This window comes from Hirundo rustica, chromosome Z (assembly GCF_015227805.2).
Source record: "Hirundo rustica isolate bHirRus1 chromosome Z, bHirRus1.pri.v3, whole genome shotgun sequence".
NCBI lineage: Eukaryota > Metazoa > Chordata > Aves > Passeriformes > Hirundinidae > Hirundo > Hirundo rustica.
The window spans coordinates 29,478,786-29,491,281 of record NC_053488.1 but is presented as its reverse complement, the minus strand read 5'-3'; positions in this window follow the sequence as shown (position 1 = coordinate 29,491,281).

Genomic DNA, 12,496 nt, shown 5'->3' with positions numbered 1-12,496 from the left:
AAGGTTTTTTTCATTTTAACTGTACCAATTCTCTCCCCCATCCTGTTACTGTGGAGGAGTGAGGGAGGGACTGTGTGGGGTTTAGTTTCTGGCTGGTGTTAATGACACTCAGCAGTCTTAACAGGAGCATGAGAATTCCTGGATAGAAATTGGACATCTGTTCTGTGCTAGCTGTCAGGTATGCTGAGAAAAGTTTTGGAGCTGAGGGCACACTCTTTTTCCACTTTTTTCCAGTTGTTATAACATATTTATAACCATCCCTTAGCTAAAGGTTTCACTTTAGATTTGTCTTTAAATGTAAATGTGCTTACATATATATATATATATATATATATATATATATTTGTCCCATCAAGTTCAAAAAAACACAGTTTGTGTTTTCTGATCATGGCTGCTTGTCAAGTTTTTGTAAAACACAAATAAAGTTTCAGTTGAATAAGGCACATGGGTAAAGAAAAGCAGATCATTCATAGAAGGCTGTGATGTTTCACTGAAGCCAAAGAAGATGTAGTGATTTCTATGACATTTTTAGTTAAGTGGGACATTTTCAACTGATTTTGCTCATTCATGTTGACAATAACACGACAAAAGTAAGTTGAGAGACTGAGAAAGACAGTGAGAGAAAGGGTTTCCAGAGTTTAAAAAAAAAAAAAAAAAAAAAGAAACAAAAACTTTCTTAAAATGAAATCTTTAATACCATTTCAAATTAAGAAAATATTTTAAATTTTTTATCTATTCCAATATGCAGAATTTTGAAACTTAATAATCCTTTGTAAATATGAGAAGAGACAAGAGAATTAAACCAAAATAATTTGGTTTAGTCATTCAAAGGGGTCCTAATAAAATATTTAGATACTGGTGAACTAAACACAAAAGAACAACTTTACATTTACATTTTCCTTAAAAATGGATATTAGTATATTCCTGAAAAACATTTTAATTGTCAATATTTTTTATATTCAGTAGAAAGTTATTCCCTTAATATCTTTTCAGCAAGAATGGATGATTACACAGAGTATGCTATTTCAAACATAGCATATTGGTTCCACGTATTTCAGATATTTTTGCTGTACAAACTGTAACAGACAGTGTTTCTTGTTGAGAAGAAAATCCTTGATTTATTGAGCTACTTTGTAGAGGATATTCTGTATTTGCAGAGGAAAGTCTGTATTTCTGTATTTTTTTTTTAGTCTCATTGTATAGGATCATAAAATATTGATTCATTCTGGTTTAAATGCACATTTAGAAGAGTTCAGAAGAGTGATATGTATTATTGTGAAAGGTGATAAGTCTATATTTCTCTCCTTCTTTCTGAATCTTTCAATGTGATTGGACACTGTGTAGATAGTGAATGGAGCTTTCAATGCAAAGGTCCTTACAATAACATCTTCAGTTGGTTGAAAGAAGATTCTCAATCTCTCATTTGGCCAGATGTTTGCAATTCAAATCACCTCCAATTTTATGTGGCCACGCCAGGATCCATATATCAATTATCTCAAATTATGTAGAAAGCATCTGTCAACACATGCATCCACAGGAAAACTTCTATCAATTATTTTAAATGGTTTATATTACTTGGTTTATTCTGTAGAAGGAGCTACTCTACTAACTGTCATAGCTGTAATTTCCTTGTGTTTTTTGTCAAGAATATTTTATTATAAAAACCGTGCTGATCATTTGGTTACAGACAGCAAAGAGAGTTGTCCAGACTGTCTAAAATATTATTGCTGGAAGTAACCTTGTTAAAGGCAAGGGTAATCCAAGTTCTTATTAATAGATCCCTTGGGGTGTATTATTAACAGTGAAATGACACCACTGATTGGTTGATTGGTGTTTGTAAAAAAAAAAAAAAAAAAATCTTACTTTAGAACAATCTGGTTGCAATGGAAAGCAAGTATGTAGCCATTTTGGTTGTTATTATTATCTACAGTAATATAGCCATATGAAGGCTTAAAAATATCACTTTAAAAAATGCACAAGGAAAAGAAAGAGACAGAGTAAGAGTAGAAAGAGAGAGAAGGAGTAAGAGTAGAAAGAGGTCACCACCTGAGGACCTCGTGACGAGACGGCGTTGTTACAGTTTCAGTGTCTGTTGGTCAAAGTGATGGTCACAGTTTTGTCCTGTTGAGTGTGGGGAAAGCCCCTGAAACACAATGACATATGACTTAAAATGTGCTCAGGTTCAGTCAGAATGCCCAGGTGATTCCCCAGGGCAGCGGAGTTCTACACTGCTTTTGATCACCTGGGGACTGCGGGTGGAAAGCCCCAGAAATGAGTCTGGGTGTGCTTCAAGGGTCTTTGATTGTTTGACATCCTTGAAGACCTGACAGCTGCTTCACATCGAGGTAAAACCCATCTGACCTTACCCCGGGGTAGGAAAGGAGTTTTACACCTGAGTGAGTTGTGTAAGGGAGGACAGCTAGCATGATAAAGGGCATGATAATCTCACCTTGCAGGGTTAGGGCTGCAAACCTGGCCTCAGCAGCTGTGCCTGTAGGCTGTGGCCACCCCTGCTCAATCCAGATAGAGAGGACTTTCCACACAGTTGCTGAGAATGCCTTTCTTTGTGAATATATTCTTCCCCCTCCAAGCTTATTTACTTGTCCTTAGACCTGAGATAATTGGACAATAATTTACCACCTTTATGTTATCTCAAGTTTCTGGCTGGCTGCTTAATTCACAGTCCAGTAACTCACAGTCTGGTTCCCACCAGGAGGCATATTGGGGATGAGTGGGCTTTGGTGGTTGCAGATGAGCAGTTGCTTCTTTTTAGTTTTCTACCATTGACAAAAGTACTTTGGTGATTTTAACAATATTTAAACCATGAACCATAACATTTCAGTTTCTCACAGTCCTGCACAAAAGTGTCAAATGCTTCATTATGAAATGATAAGGGTGATTAGGCTTTCTGTCCACCATTGGGTCTCTTGCCAGTCTACTGCCAGAAGTCAGTCCTTTGTTTTATGCAGAAACTAACAGAGTAATTGATGACTAACTGCAACAGGTATCCACACAGCAGAGTTCTAATCTTTTCACATTGTTTGACAAGAACAGGTTGGATAGAGGTGAGAAATGTTTTCAATGTTCTTAGTGAGGGAAAGGATGAGTTTAGTCATTTTAGGTGAAACAGGAAAATTTAATCAGGCAAGTTCCACCTATCTTTGTGTTGTTTTAAAATTCAGATAGGATTTTTTATTGCATTTGGAAGTAGGAAACAGAGTTAGTGAGTATGTGACAACTATTTCAAGTTTAAAACAGCCATTTCTGAAGGCTTACTTTGTTTTATTTTCAGTAGGTGAAAATATGGAGGCTGGAAAAGAGGAGTAAAGGAGAAAATGCATGGTGACTATTTTTATTGAAACATTTTGCCTATATTATTCAAAAGGTGTACAAATCCCTGAGGTAGAAATACAAACCTATAATTATATTCTCTCTTTGCTTAGTGTTCTGAAAGAAAGAGTGACGTTTTGGAGGAGGACAAATAAAGCATGACTTGACAGTGATTAATAGTCACAAAACAGAACAGAGAATGGGACAGTGGTTAACCTGATTAAGTATGAAAACATGCATTTGAACACCATCATGAACTAAAGTGGCTGTACTTTTTTTTTTTTTTTTTTTTTTTTTTTTTTTTTTTTGAGAGAGAGAGGTTTACTTTTAAACAATCAATATTTATTGTTCTAGATATGTACACGAGGTTTTAATATTTTTTTTCCAGGAAAAAATGAAGTGCCTTGTTTTTTACTGCTCTTCATGCCCTGATAATTTAGCTAGCTTTAATGTATACTGTTACTTGGATGTTGGAGGCAAGTGCCAATTGACCTGTCACTCTTCTTTCAATTTCCAGATGAAAATAGCAACATGGTACAAAGTAAATGTATATCATGAAGAACAGTAGGTAGGTTATTATGGAAAGTTGGAAAATATAGTGATAAGCTCACATGGAGAGCCAAGAGTAACGTTTCATGTCCTGTGGCAGGAGATCTTCATTTAGTAATGAAGAATAGTTATTAACAATACCTAAAGTTGCTGTGAAAACAAAATCAGTGTCTGTGCAAAGAAGCTTAACCTTTGACAAAATCTCTAGTGAGGGTGTGAGTTTCACACGTGGGAAAATAAAGATCTAATATGAAGAATTTTATGACCTCCATCTAGTGCAGCCCAAAAGGTTCTTGTTTGTCACAGACTTTACCTCAACCTTGCCTTTTATGGGGATCTGCTGGCTTCCAGAAAGCACAGAAAATTTTACTATGATTGAAGTGAAATGGAGAACAGCATAACACACAGAGTGCTCTTCTAAAATGCTTCTGTTTGACACTAACTTAGTAAAGTGTAGCATTTTGTCTTTTTTGCTGTCACTAAAATGAAGCCTACACCTCAGGAAATTTATACTGAACACTGTGAGAGCTCTACACAACTGCTTACAGACTATCAAGAAAAGCAGGTATTTACTAGCCCCAATGCTAGAAAGTGCAGTTCACAAAAACAATTACATCAATAGTACTCCTTGTCCCTTTTGTTCTCCAGAGAAATGTGGAAGCTGGGGTTGGTGAAGAGACACCCTCTGCATCTAAGAGAGAGACAGACGGTTGCCATGGTGTGGAACTGCTTTTTCATAAATGTTTCAGTAAGGTCATGACCTGCTTGATTAATTCCAAGAGTTCACAATCATCTATTGCCACACAGCCAGCTTACAGCAGATGTTCACAGAAGTCATTTCATGGTGACTTATAACCCTTCCGTATTTTTCTGTGGCTGATGTATCAGGTTGGTTGTATTCTGGACACAGAAGTAACTAGTGCGAGCACTGAAAAGCAGCCTCCATTGTGCCTTCAACTGTCTTTGCATCACAGCAGCCTCAGTCAGCAACTAACTGGTAGCAGATTTTAGTCTCCCTGAACAACCATATATTTTCCCTAGCACAAATGTATAAGTGTGCAGACTTACTACATGTTTTTCCATATAATTTTGTATGGTTGAAAGCAAAATGCTCTCAAACACAAGGAATGACACCATTTCTGAGGAGGTTAGGTATACACAGTCCAAAGACAGGACAATGAATAAAAGTAATTATTTTATATCCAGTGCCCTCTTCCCCTCTCTGTCTCTTATGCAAGCATCAGGCTGCCAGTTATAAGGGCTAAGGGAAGGACTAGTAGGATTTGGGTTTGCTGTATGTTTTGGTACACCATAGCCTGTGATGTAATGAGTGGAAGGAATACTTGCAGAACAAGAATTTCTGTTGCAGTGTAAGAGAGTAGAGCAGAGATGGTTGCAAACGGAAAACTAAAAAATAATTGATTCTGTTTATAGATTTTTCATAATTTTTTGAAACCATATGCTTCTGCTTTATTTGTGCAGATTATTGCCATTATGGAAAAAAAAAATTGTTTTCCTGTTTCTTATCCATATTTTTCAATGAAATTCAAGGGCAAAATCCTGTGATACAAATCTGCCTAAATTCAACTAAACAAATGTTCACTCCATTCCCACTGAGGTGATGAAATAATTTTAAATTGACTGTGTCTGGTAATCACAGCAGGTTAGTAGTATTCTAAGGTACTATGTCTTGACTTAAATATTGTGGAAAATAATGTTAGATGGAAAGATAAAATTATCACTTCAGCTCATGTTTATGAAGACAGCATCTTCAAATTCCTTTTGTTATTATGATTTTCTTCTGCAAATCTAGGTTTCTGAAGGTCAAGCTATTCTAATTACAGATAATTTCAGCCCTCATTTGAGTTATCTCTCCTCTCCTCTCCTCTCCTCTCCTCTCCTCTCCTCTCCTCTCCTCTCCTCTCCTCTCCTCTCCTCTCCTCTCCTCTCCTCTCCTCTCCTCTCCTCTCCTCTCCTCTCCATTGGGCAAAGAGGAATGGTCAGTAGCATGGGTGACTCTGAAATGAAGGTACACTGACTAGACAGCTCTGAGAAAGACAGAAGTTTAAATAATAATTTTTTTTTTTTTTAATGAATTTGACAGGGTTGACTGAAGGTATCCATCCCAAACCTGCAACTGTAGATTAATCCTACGACTTGACACAGTCCTTTCTCCTCCGTGGGTTGAATAGCAGGTCAGTAGTCTTTTTTAGGTAATTTCTTTGCAACCCATTATGTTGCTCAGTAAGAAGTGATTCAGACAGAGGGTCTGCATAATTTCTAGGATGGAGCTCACATTGTTCTCCAATGGAAATAAATGCCCCAAACTTGCCCTGCCCACAGTGAAAGCTTAGTTTCTTGCTTTGTTCATCACTGGAAGTTTCATCACCTTCAAGAACATAACTCTTGAGACAGGTCTGTTAACCTCAAGGTCATAAACTCTTTAAATAAATAATCATTCTTTCAAAAATATTTCTGAAAATCAGTGAAATTTGAAGCAAGAGAATTGGTCCAGTCCATCACACACTAAGCTTGCTTTTGTCAGCACATACTCTTAATCGCTTATCAATTACTTATGCAAAGTGAAGGAGCAAAGGACGAAGACTACTTTCAAGGCTGCCTTGTGGGGGCCCTATAAAACCAACAGTGGTGGATGTCCATGTGTTTTGATTTTTTTTTCTTCCTTTTTTTACTGCTACTGGGCAGGTTTACTTCAGCTGTCAAAAGCCAACAGCTCATAATTATGGTGCATATAATTATTGTGCATATAATTACAAGGAAAAAAAGTAATCTCATTGAAAAATAAAAGCAGATAAAAGTCAGATAATTAGGGGTGCAAAAGGATTTTTGATTTAAAACCAGGTTCTATTCTAAAGAATCTTCTATTATGCTGTAATCTTTTCCTAGCTGTTACTTTTATGCTTTCAATTATTTTAAGGGCAAAGAGCATATCTTCTTCCCTGTGCTTCCATTTTTATGCACATCTTTCCTGTGTGAGTTGTATCATACCTGCTATTTGTCATATAAACATAGTGTGATGTGGCAAACTTTTAAAAGGTAGAGCTGTTAAAAGGTTGATCAATGTACAGTCCTTTAAATGTTTCCTTAACTTGCATAACTATGTTTAATTATTTAATTTATAATGTATGCATCATTTTTATGTGCTATGGTGAGCAGTGTCAAGAGAAATTCCCTGCAGGAACAGGCCTTTGAGAGTCTCTGAGATCCTATAGGGAAATCAATGACATTTTAATCTGAATTAGACATAGTTCCTGCAGAGAGGAATCTGAGCAAGCCTCCAGAAAACTGCTGATTCTCTTAATAAATAAGATATTCTTCTGCTTTTCTATCATAGTACTGGAAAAAATTTCTGATGGAAAAATTGTTTGCTATAGAAGGTATTTGTATATTTTTAGATGAAAAAAAAGTCAGTTTAAATTTTATATCAGGTTAAATACATGCAATAGTAAGATTAATCTTTTTTTATATCTGGTCTTTTAAAGATTAAAACCAATCCATGCATAATCCCTTGCTGCTAGCCAGAATGCATTTTTTAAATGTTCCTTTAATTATCTAAACACTAGGACTTGCACATTGTATAACATCATATGATCTTATCTAAAGTATTATTAATAGATTACTCTGATAGAAAATTCAGGAAAATCCCTCTTTTGTAATTTTCCTCTGTACTTCACTCTCTCTCTTCTCTATATATTTTAAAATTTGCTTTTCTTGTTCATAGAAATAATATAAACCCAGAATGGTTTGCAGGTCAGAGAGGATATCAATATCACTACTAAAAAAATTCTCACAAACAAAGCTTATTGGGACTTTCTGAATCTTTCTGATTTTAAAAGTTTTTGGTTTGGTTTGGTTTTTTGGGTTTTGTTTGGTCGGTTGGTTGGTTTGGTTTGGTTTTTGTGGTTTGGGTTTGTTGTTGTTGTTGTTGTTTGACTGTGGAAGTCTCTCTTGTGGAAATTGAAAGGTTTTCAGAAAGTACAGCTTCCTCTGACAAACCTTCTAGTTCCGCTTTCATTTGCCCAATTCTTTAGACGATCTGCTAGGAGTTAAGTTTTTGTCTGTTTTCCTTAAGATTGTCAGAAAGCCAGGGATCCCAGATTCCCATTATCCAAATTCTGGGCAGCTCTACCATGTGTCCACAAAGTATTGTGTTTTCCAGTGACTATGATTCTGTGACAAATCTGCCTTGCATTTTGGCAAGAACTGGTATTTTTGACACTCCCTCATCAAATCTGGGATTGCCATCCTCGTGTTGGGTTTCTTTTCCACAAATTATCACTACGCATTGCTCAAAACTAGTTTAAATATAAATCATGGGGAAGAAATCCTTATTTTCCATCAGATTACTTTTGAATAGGGTTTTATAATTTAGTTGTTCCTCATCTCTAGGAGTTCTCTCATTCTCTATCTTCTTCATGTCCAGAGAAGAGGATTTTGTAAAATACAGATGTGTCAGCCTCACCTTGGTGCCGGGCAGGGTTATGGAAGAGATCTTCTTGAGTGAAATCAGACAGCACATATCAGATAGCCAAGCGATCAAGCACAGCCAGCATGGACTGAAGAAGAACAGGTCCCACCTGACCTAACTAATCTCCTTTTATGACCAGGTGACCTGCCTGGTAGATTTGGGGAAGGCTGTGGGTGATGTCTGCCTGGACTTTTGCAAGGCCTTTGACACCATCTCCCACAGCACACTCCTGGAAAAGCTGGCAGCCCATGGCTTGGACAGGAGTACTCTTTGCTGGGATAAGAACTGGCTGGATGGCCAGGCCCAGAGAGTGGAAGTGAGTGGTGCCACAGCCAGTAGGTGCTGGACACTAGTGGTATCCCCCAGGGATCTGTGCTGGGCCCAGTTCTGTTTAACAACTTTACTGATTATCTGGATGGGGGGATCAAACATACCCTCAGTAAATTCATGGACAACACCAACTAGGGGGGGAGTGCTGATCTGCTGGAGGATAGGAAGTCTCTGCAGAGGGATCTGGAGAGGTTGGTTCAATCGACCAAGACCATCCATGAGGCTCGACAAGGTCAAGGGCCAGGTCTTGCCCTTCATCCAGAACTTCAGGCAGCACCACAAGCTGGGAAAAAACTCTCTGGAGGAAAAGAACCTGGGCACCAGTGCTGGTGACAGCAAATGAATAAGAGCCAGCGGCATCCTGGCCTGTATAAAGTCCAGCAGGACCAAGGAAGGGATTGTCCCCCTGTACTTGGCACTTATGAGGCCATGCCTCAAATCCTGTGTCCAGTTCTGGAGCTTTTACTACAAGAAAGATGCTGAAGTGCTGAAACTTGTCCAGAGAAGGGCAATGGAGCTGGTGAAAGGTCTAGAGTGTAAGTCCTATGAAAAGTGGCTGACGGAGCTGGGGGTGTTTAGCCTGGAGGAGGAGACTCAGGAGGGACCTTATCACTCACAACTGCCTGAAAGGAGCGTGTAACCAGATGGGTGTCAGTCTCTTCTCCCAGGCAACTAACAACAGGACAAGAGGACATAGCCTCAAGCTCTCTCAGGGGAGGTTCAGGTTGGACGTCAGGAACGTCTTCATGGAAAAGATTGTTAAACATTGAAATGGACAGCCCAGGGAGGTGGTGGAGTCATTGTCCCTGGAGCTGTTCCAGAGACAACTTGGCGTGACACTCAGTGCTATAATTTAATTGGCAAGGTGGTGTTTGGACAAATGTTAGACCTAAATTACTTAGTGATTCTATATGTAACCCATTTGACGTAACATGAAGCTAACTCACTCTTTCTGGCGTCTTGATTTCCTCATTTCTTTTTACGTATAATTTATGGTTCAGGTTTATCCCAAGATTTGACTGAGAAAAGTATTTAGCAATTCCTTTTGTACTTTCCCTTAGATAAAGAAAAAAATGTGTGTTTTTTTCCTTTAGGAAGGACCCTAATCTTCAAAAACCCTTCATCTATGCTACTATGTTATGCTGGTACTATGGAAGATCTGCATGATCCGATTCTAGATCTTTAGTGACTTCAGTGGATTTTTCTTGACATAGACTTCTGGTTTTAGGAGAAATGAGCAACAATTCCTCTTGACCCAGTCAAATGCTTTCTTTACTTTGCCTAAACCCCCTATTCCCAAAACAGTTTGAAGAAGGTGTTTCTTTTATTTCAATACATTGACAATGTATTGAAATACATTAGCAAAAGGGCTAAATGTGATGGTATCTGCAAATAAAAAGAGGTTCATATGCTGTTCCATTCATCGTTACTCTTTTAATATAAAATAATTTTTATATAGTTTTCCCAAATGCAGGTGCTCACATATGGTTCCAATCCATTTCATTTAAATGAGTGAATTCAATTTTTATGAATTATCAAGTATCAATTTATCTAACAGTTGTGCAACAAAATCCAAATGAAGGTGCTGTTCTTAATGCTAATAGAAATTACTCTGATTCTGTAGCTTGTTTTCTTTTTTTTTTTTTTTTTAATGGTAGACTCTAGGTTGTGTTTGAGAACTCACACAGAGTACCTAAAATATGAAGAATAGCAATAGAAGAAAATGTAAGGATAAATATGTAAATACTTATAATTCCTTTTATGAAAATCACATTAGTAAACTTTATAACACTTCAATAGAGCAGTGTTTTAATTTAGAGCAAACTTGTTTGACTAAAAAATACATTCTTGCTTTTATCCACATATGTAATCCAGCAAAGTCCTAACGTGCAAATGGATAAAAATTACTTTTCTTTTTGGACAAAATTCATCAGCCTGCCAATTCTTTCGATAAACCAATATAATACCAAAGGACAGGGCAAATTTTGACTATTTCTTCTATCAAGTAGTACCTTTTTCTCCAATTCCAGTTTCTTGATAGGTTTTAAAAAAAAATAATTATTATTTGCTGAAGAAGGGGGAGTTTAAGAAACCTATACAAAGAGCTTAACAAAATAGGTTCTGTTTGAGGATGCCATTCACCCATTCTGAAAATTTTCAGTTTTCGATATAAAGGCAATAAGAAAGGTTTTCTGGACTGCTGGCAGGGAAAATATGTGCCTATATGCAATTTTTTCTTCTCAGACATTGTCATTCTTTATTAAATAATCAAACTTCTGCCATTCTAGCATCATTAACTGCCCACTTTTTGTGCCAATGCCATTTGTCAGAGGTTGGACTTCCTAAAAACATGTCATTTTCTTCCAGGATGGAAGAGCATGGATGTAAACAAATACAATGTTCTGTGATTTTTTTGGAACATTACAGTCAGAGATAAATGCTTACATGCTGTATTCAGGAAATGATGTGTCAACAATCCAGTGTGATTAACCTATTTGGTCAAACCAAGAATTGGAGTTCATACAGTTCAATACATGGTTTATTGTTGAATTGACAGCAGTGTGTGGAGACGCTTTCTGTACTGTTTGAGGAGAACTGTTATCAACAAAATTTTAATCCCAAAGAACATGCAATCTAATGTGAAACAAAGAGACCGTAAGCTATCACTGTGAACAGCAGGCGTGAAGGAGAAAGTGTAGCAAGTGGAAATCTGAATAATTCGGTATAGTTTTGATACAATCTGAATGAGTTTATTTTCTTTAAATAAATAAATAAATTTTATCTCTGTTGGACTGAGCTCACCTAGTAAGCTTAGTGACTTATTCAATGCAGACCATGAAACTATGATGTATATTTGCAGAGACTGAAAGCAGAATGCGATCTGGTGTGGTTTGCCACAGGAACTAATACCAGGAAAGAGAAAAGGAGACTATTATGAACTGAAGCACAGAGTTGTGATCCCACTGAATACTAAGTCACTCAGGGGCTTACCACTATAGACCTGGAGGGAAAAGCAAAAAAAATTGATTAAACAGAAAGATTATAGTTGTGAAGGGCATTGAAGGTGCAAATGAGACATTTGCATATGATGCTATGGAAAATGAGGAGATAATAAAGACATTCAGATAGGAATAATATAGAGTGACAAGCAAAAAGGATGTTCTTAGGTGATGAATTTTGAAGGGATTGAAAAGTTCCAACTTCCATAATGACATGTTAGTGATGAGCACTTTGAATGTCAAAGCAACATTTTTATCTGTGAACCTTCTGATGCTCACGACTTATCCTCAAACCAGCAAATTCACCAGGGTTAAAATAAATTTCCTCAAGGTCAGCACACTCTGCAAATAGAATAACATAGAGACTTCTTTGACTAATATGATCCCAAATTAGCACATTATGCAATCTATAAGAGACTGCATATTTAATTCACTGGAGGGAAAAACAGATTTAATTTTTACATGATTAAATAAAGTCAAAATAAAACTGCTTTAGAGGAGAAAATAAATGATTCATTACTTTGTGTTTGTTGTTTGTCAAAAGGCCAGGGAGATAATGACTTTGGATCTTCCTGCAAGGACCAGTGATGTTTTTGGCAGCTATCATGTTCAGAGCTCGGCTTTGTTTCAATGGATACATGTGATGGCTGTATTTGTGTGTAGTGCAGCCATGTAGGAATAGATATAAAGCACAGAGCAGCCACTGAAGAGTATTCAATGCCCATGCAACAAGTATACCAGGAGAATTTATTACAGGCTCCCTGATGCCTGGTCCAGTGTTTCCATAATCCACCTGAAA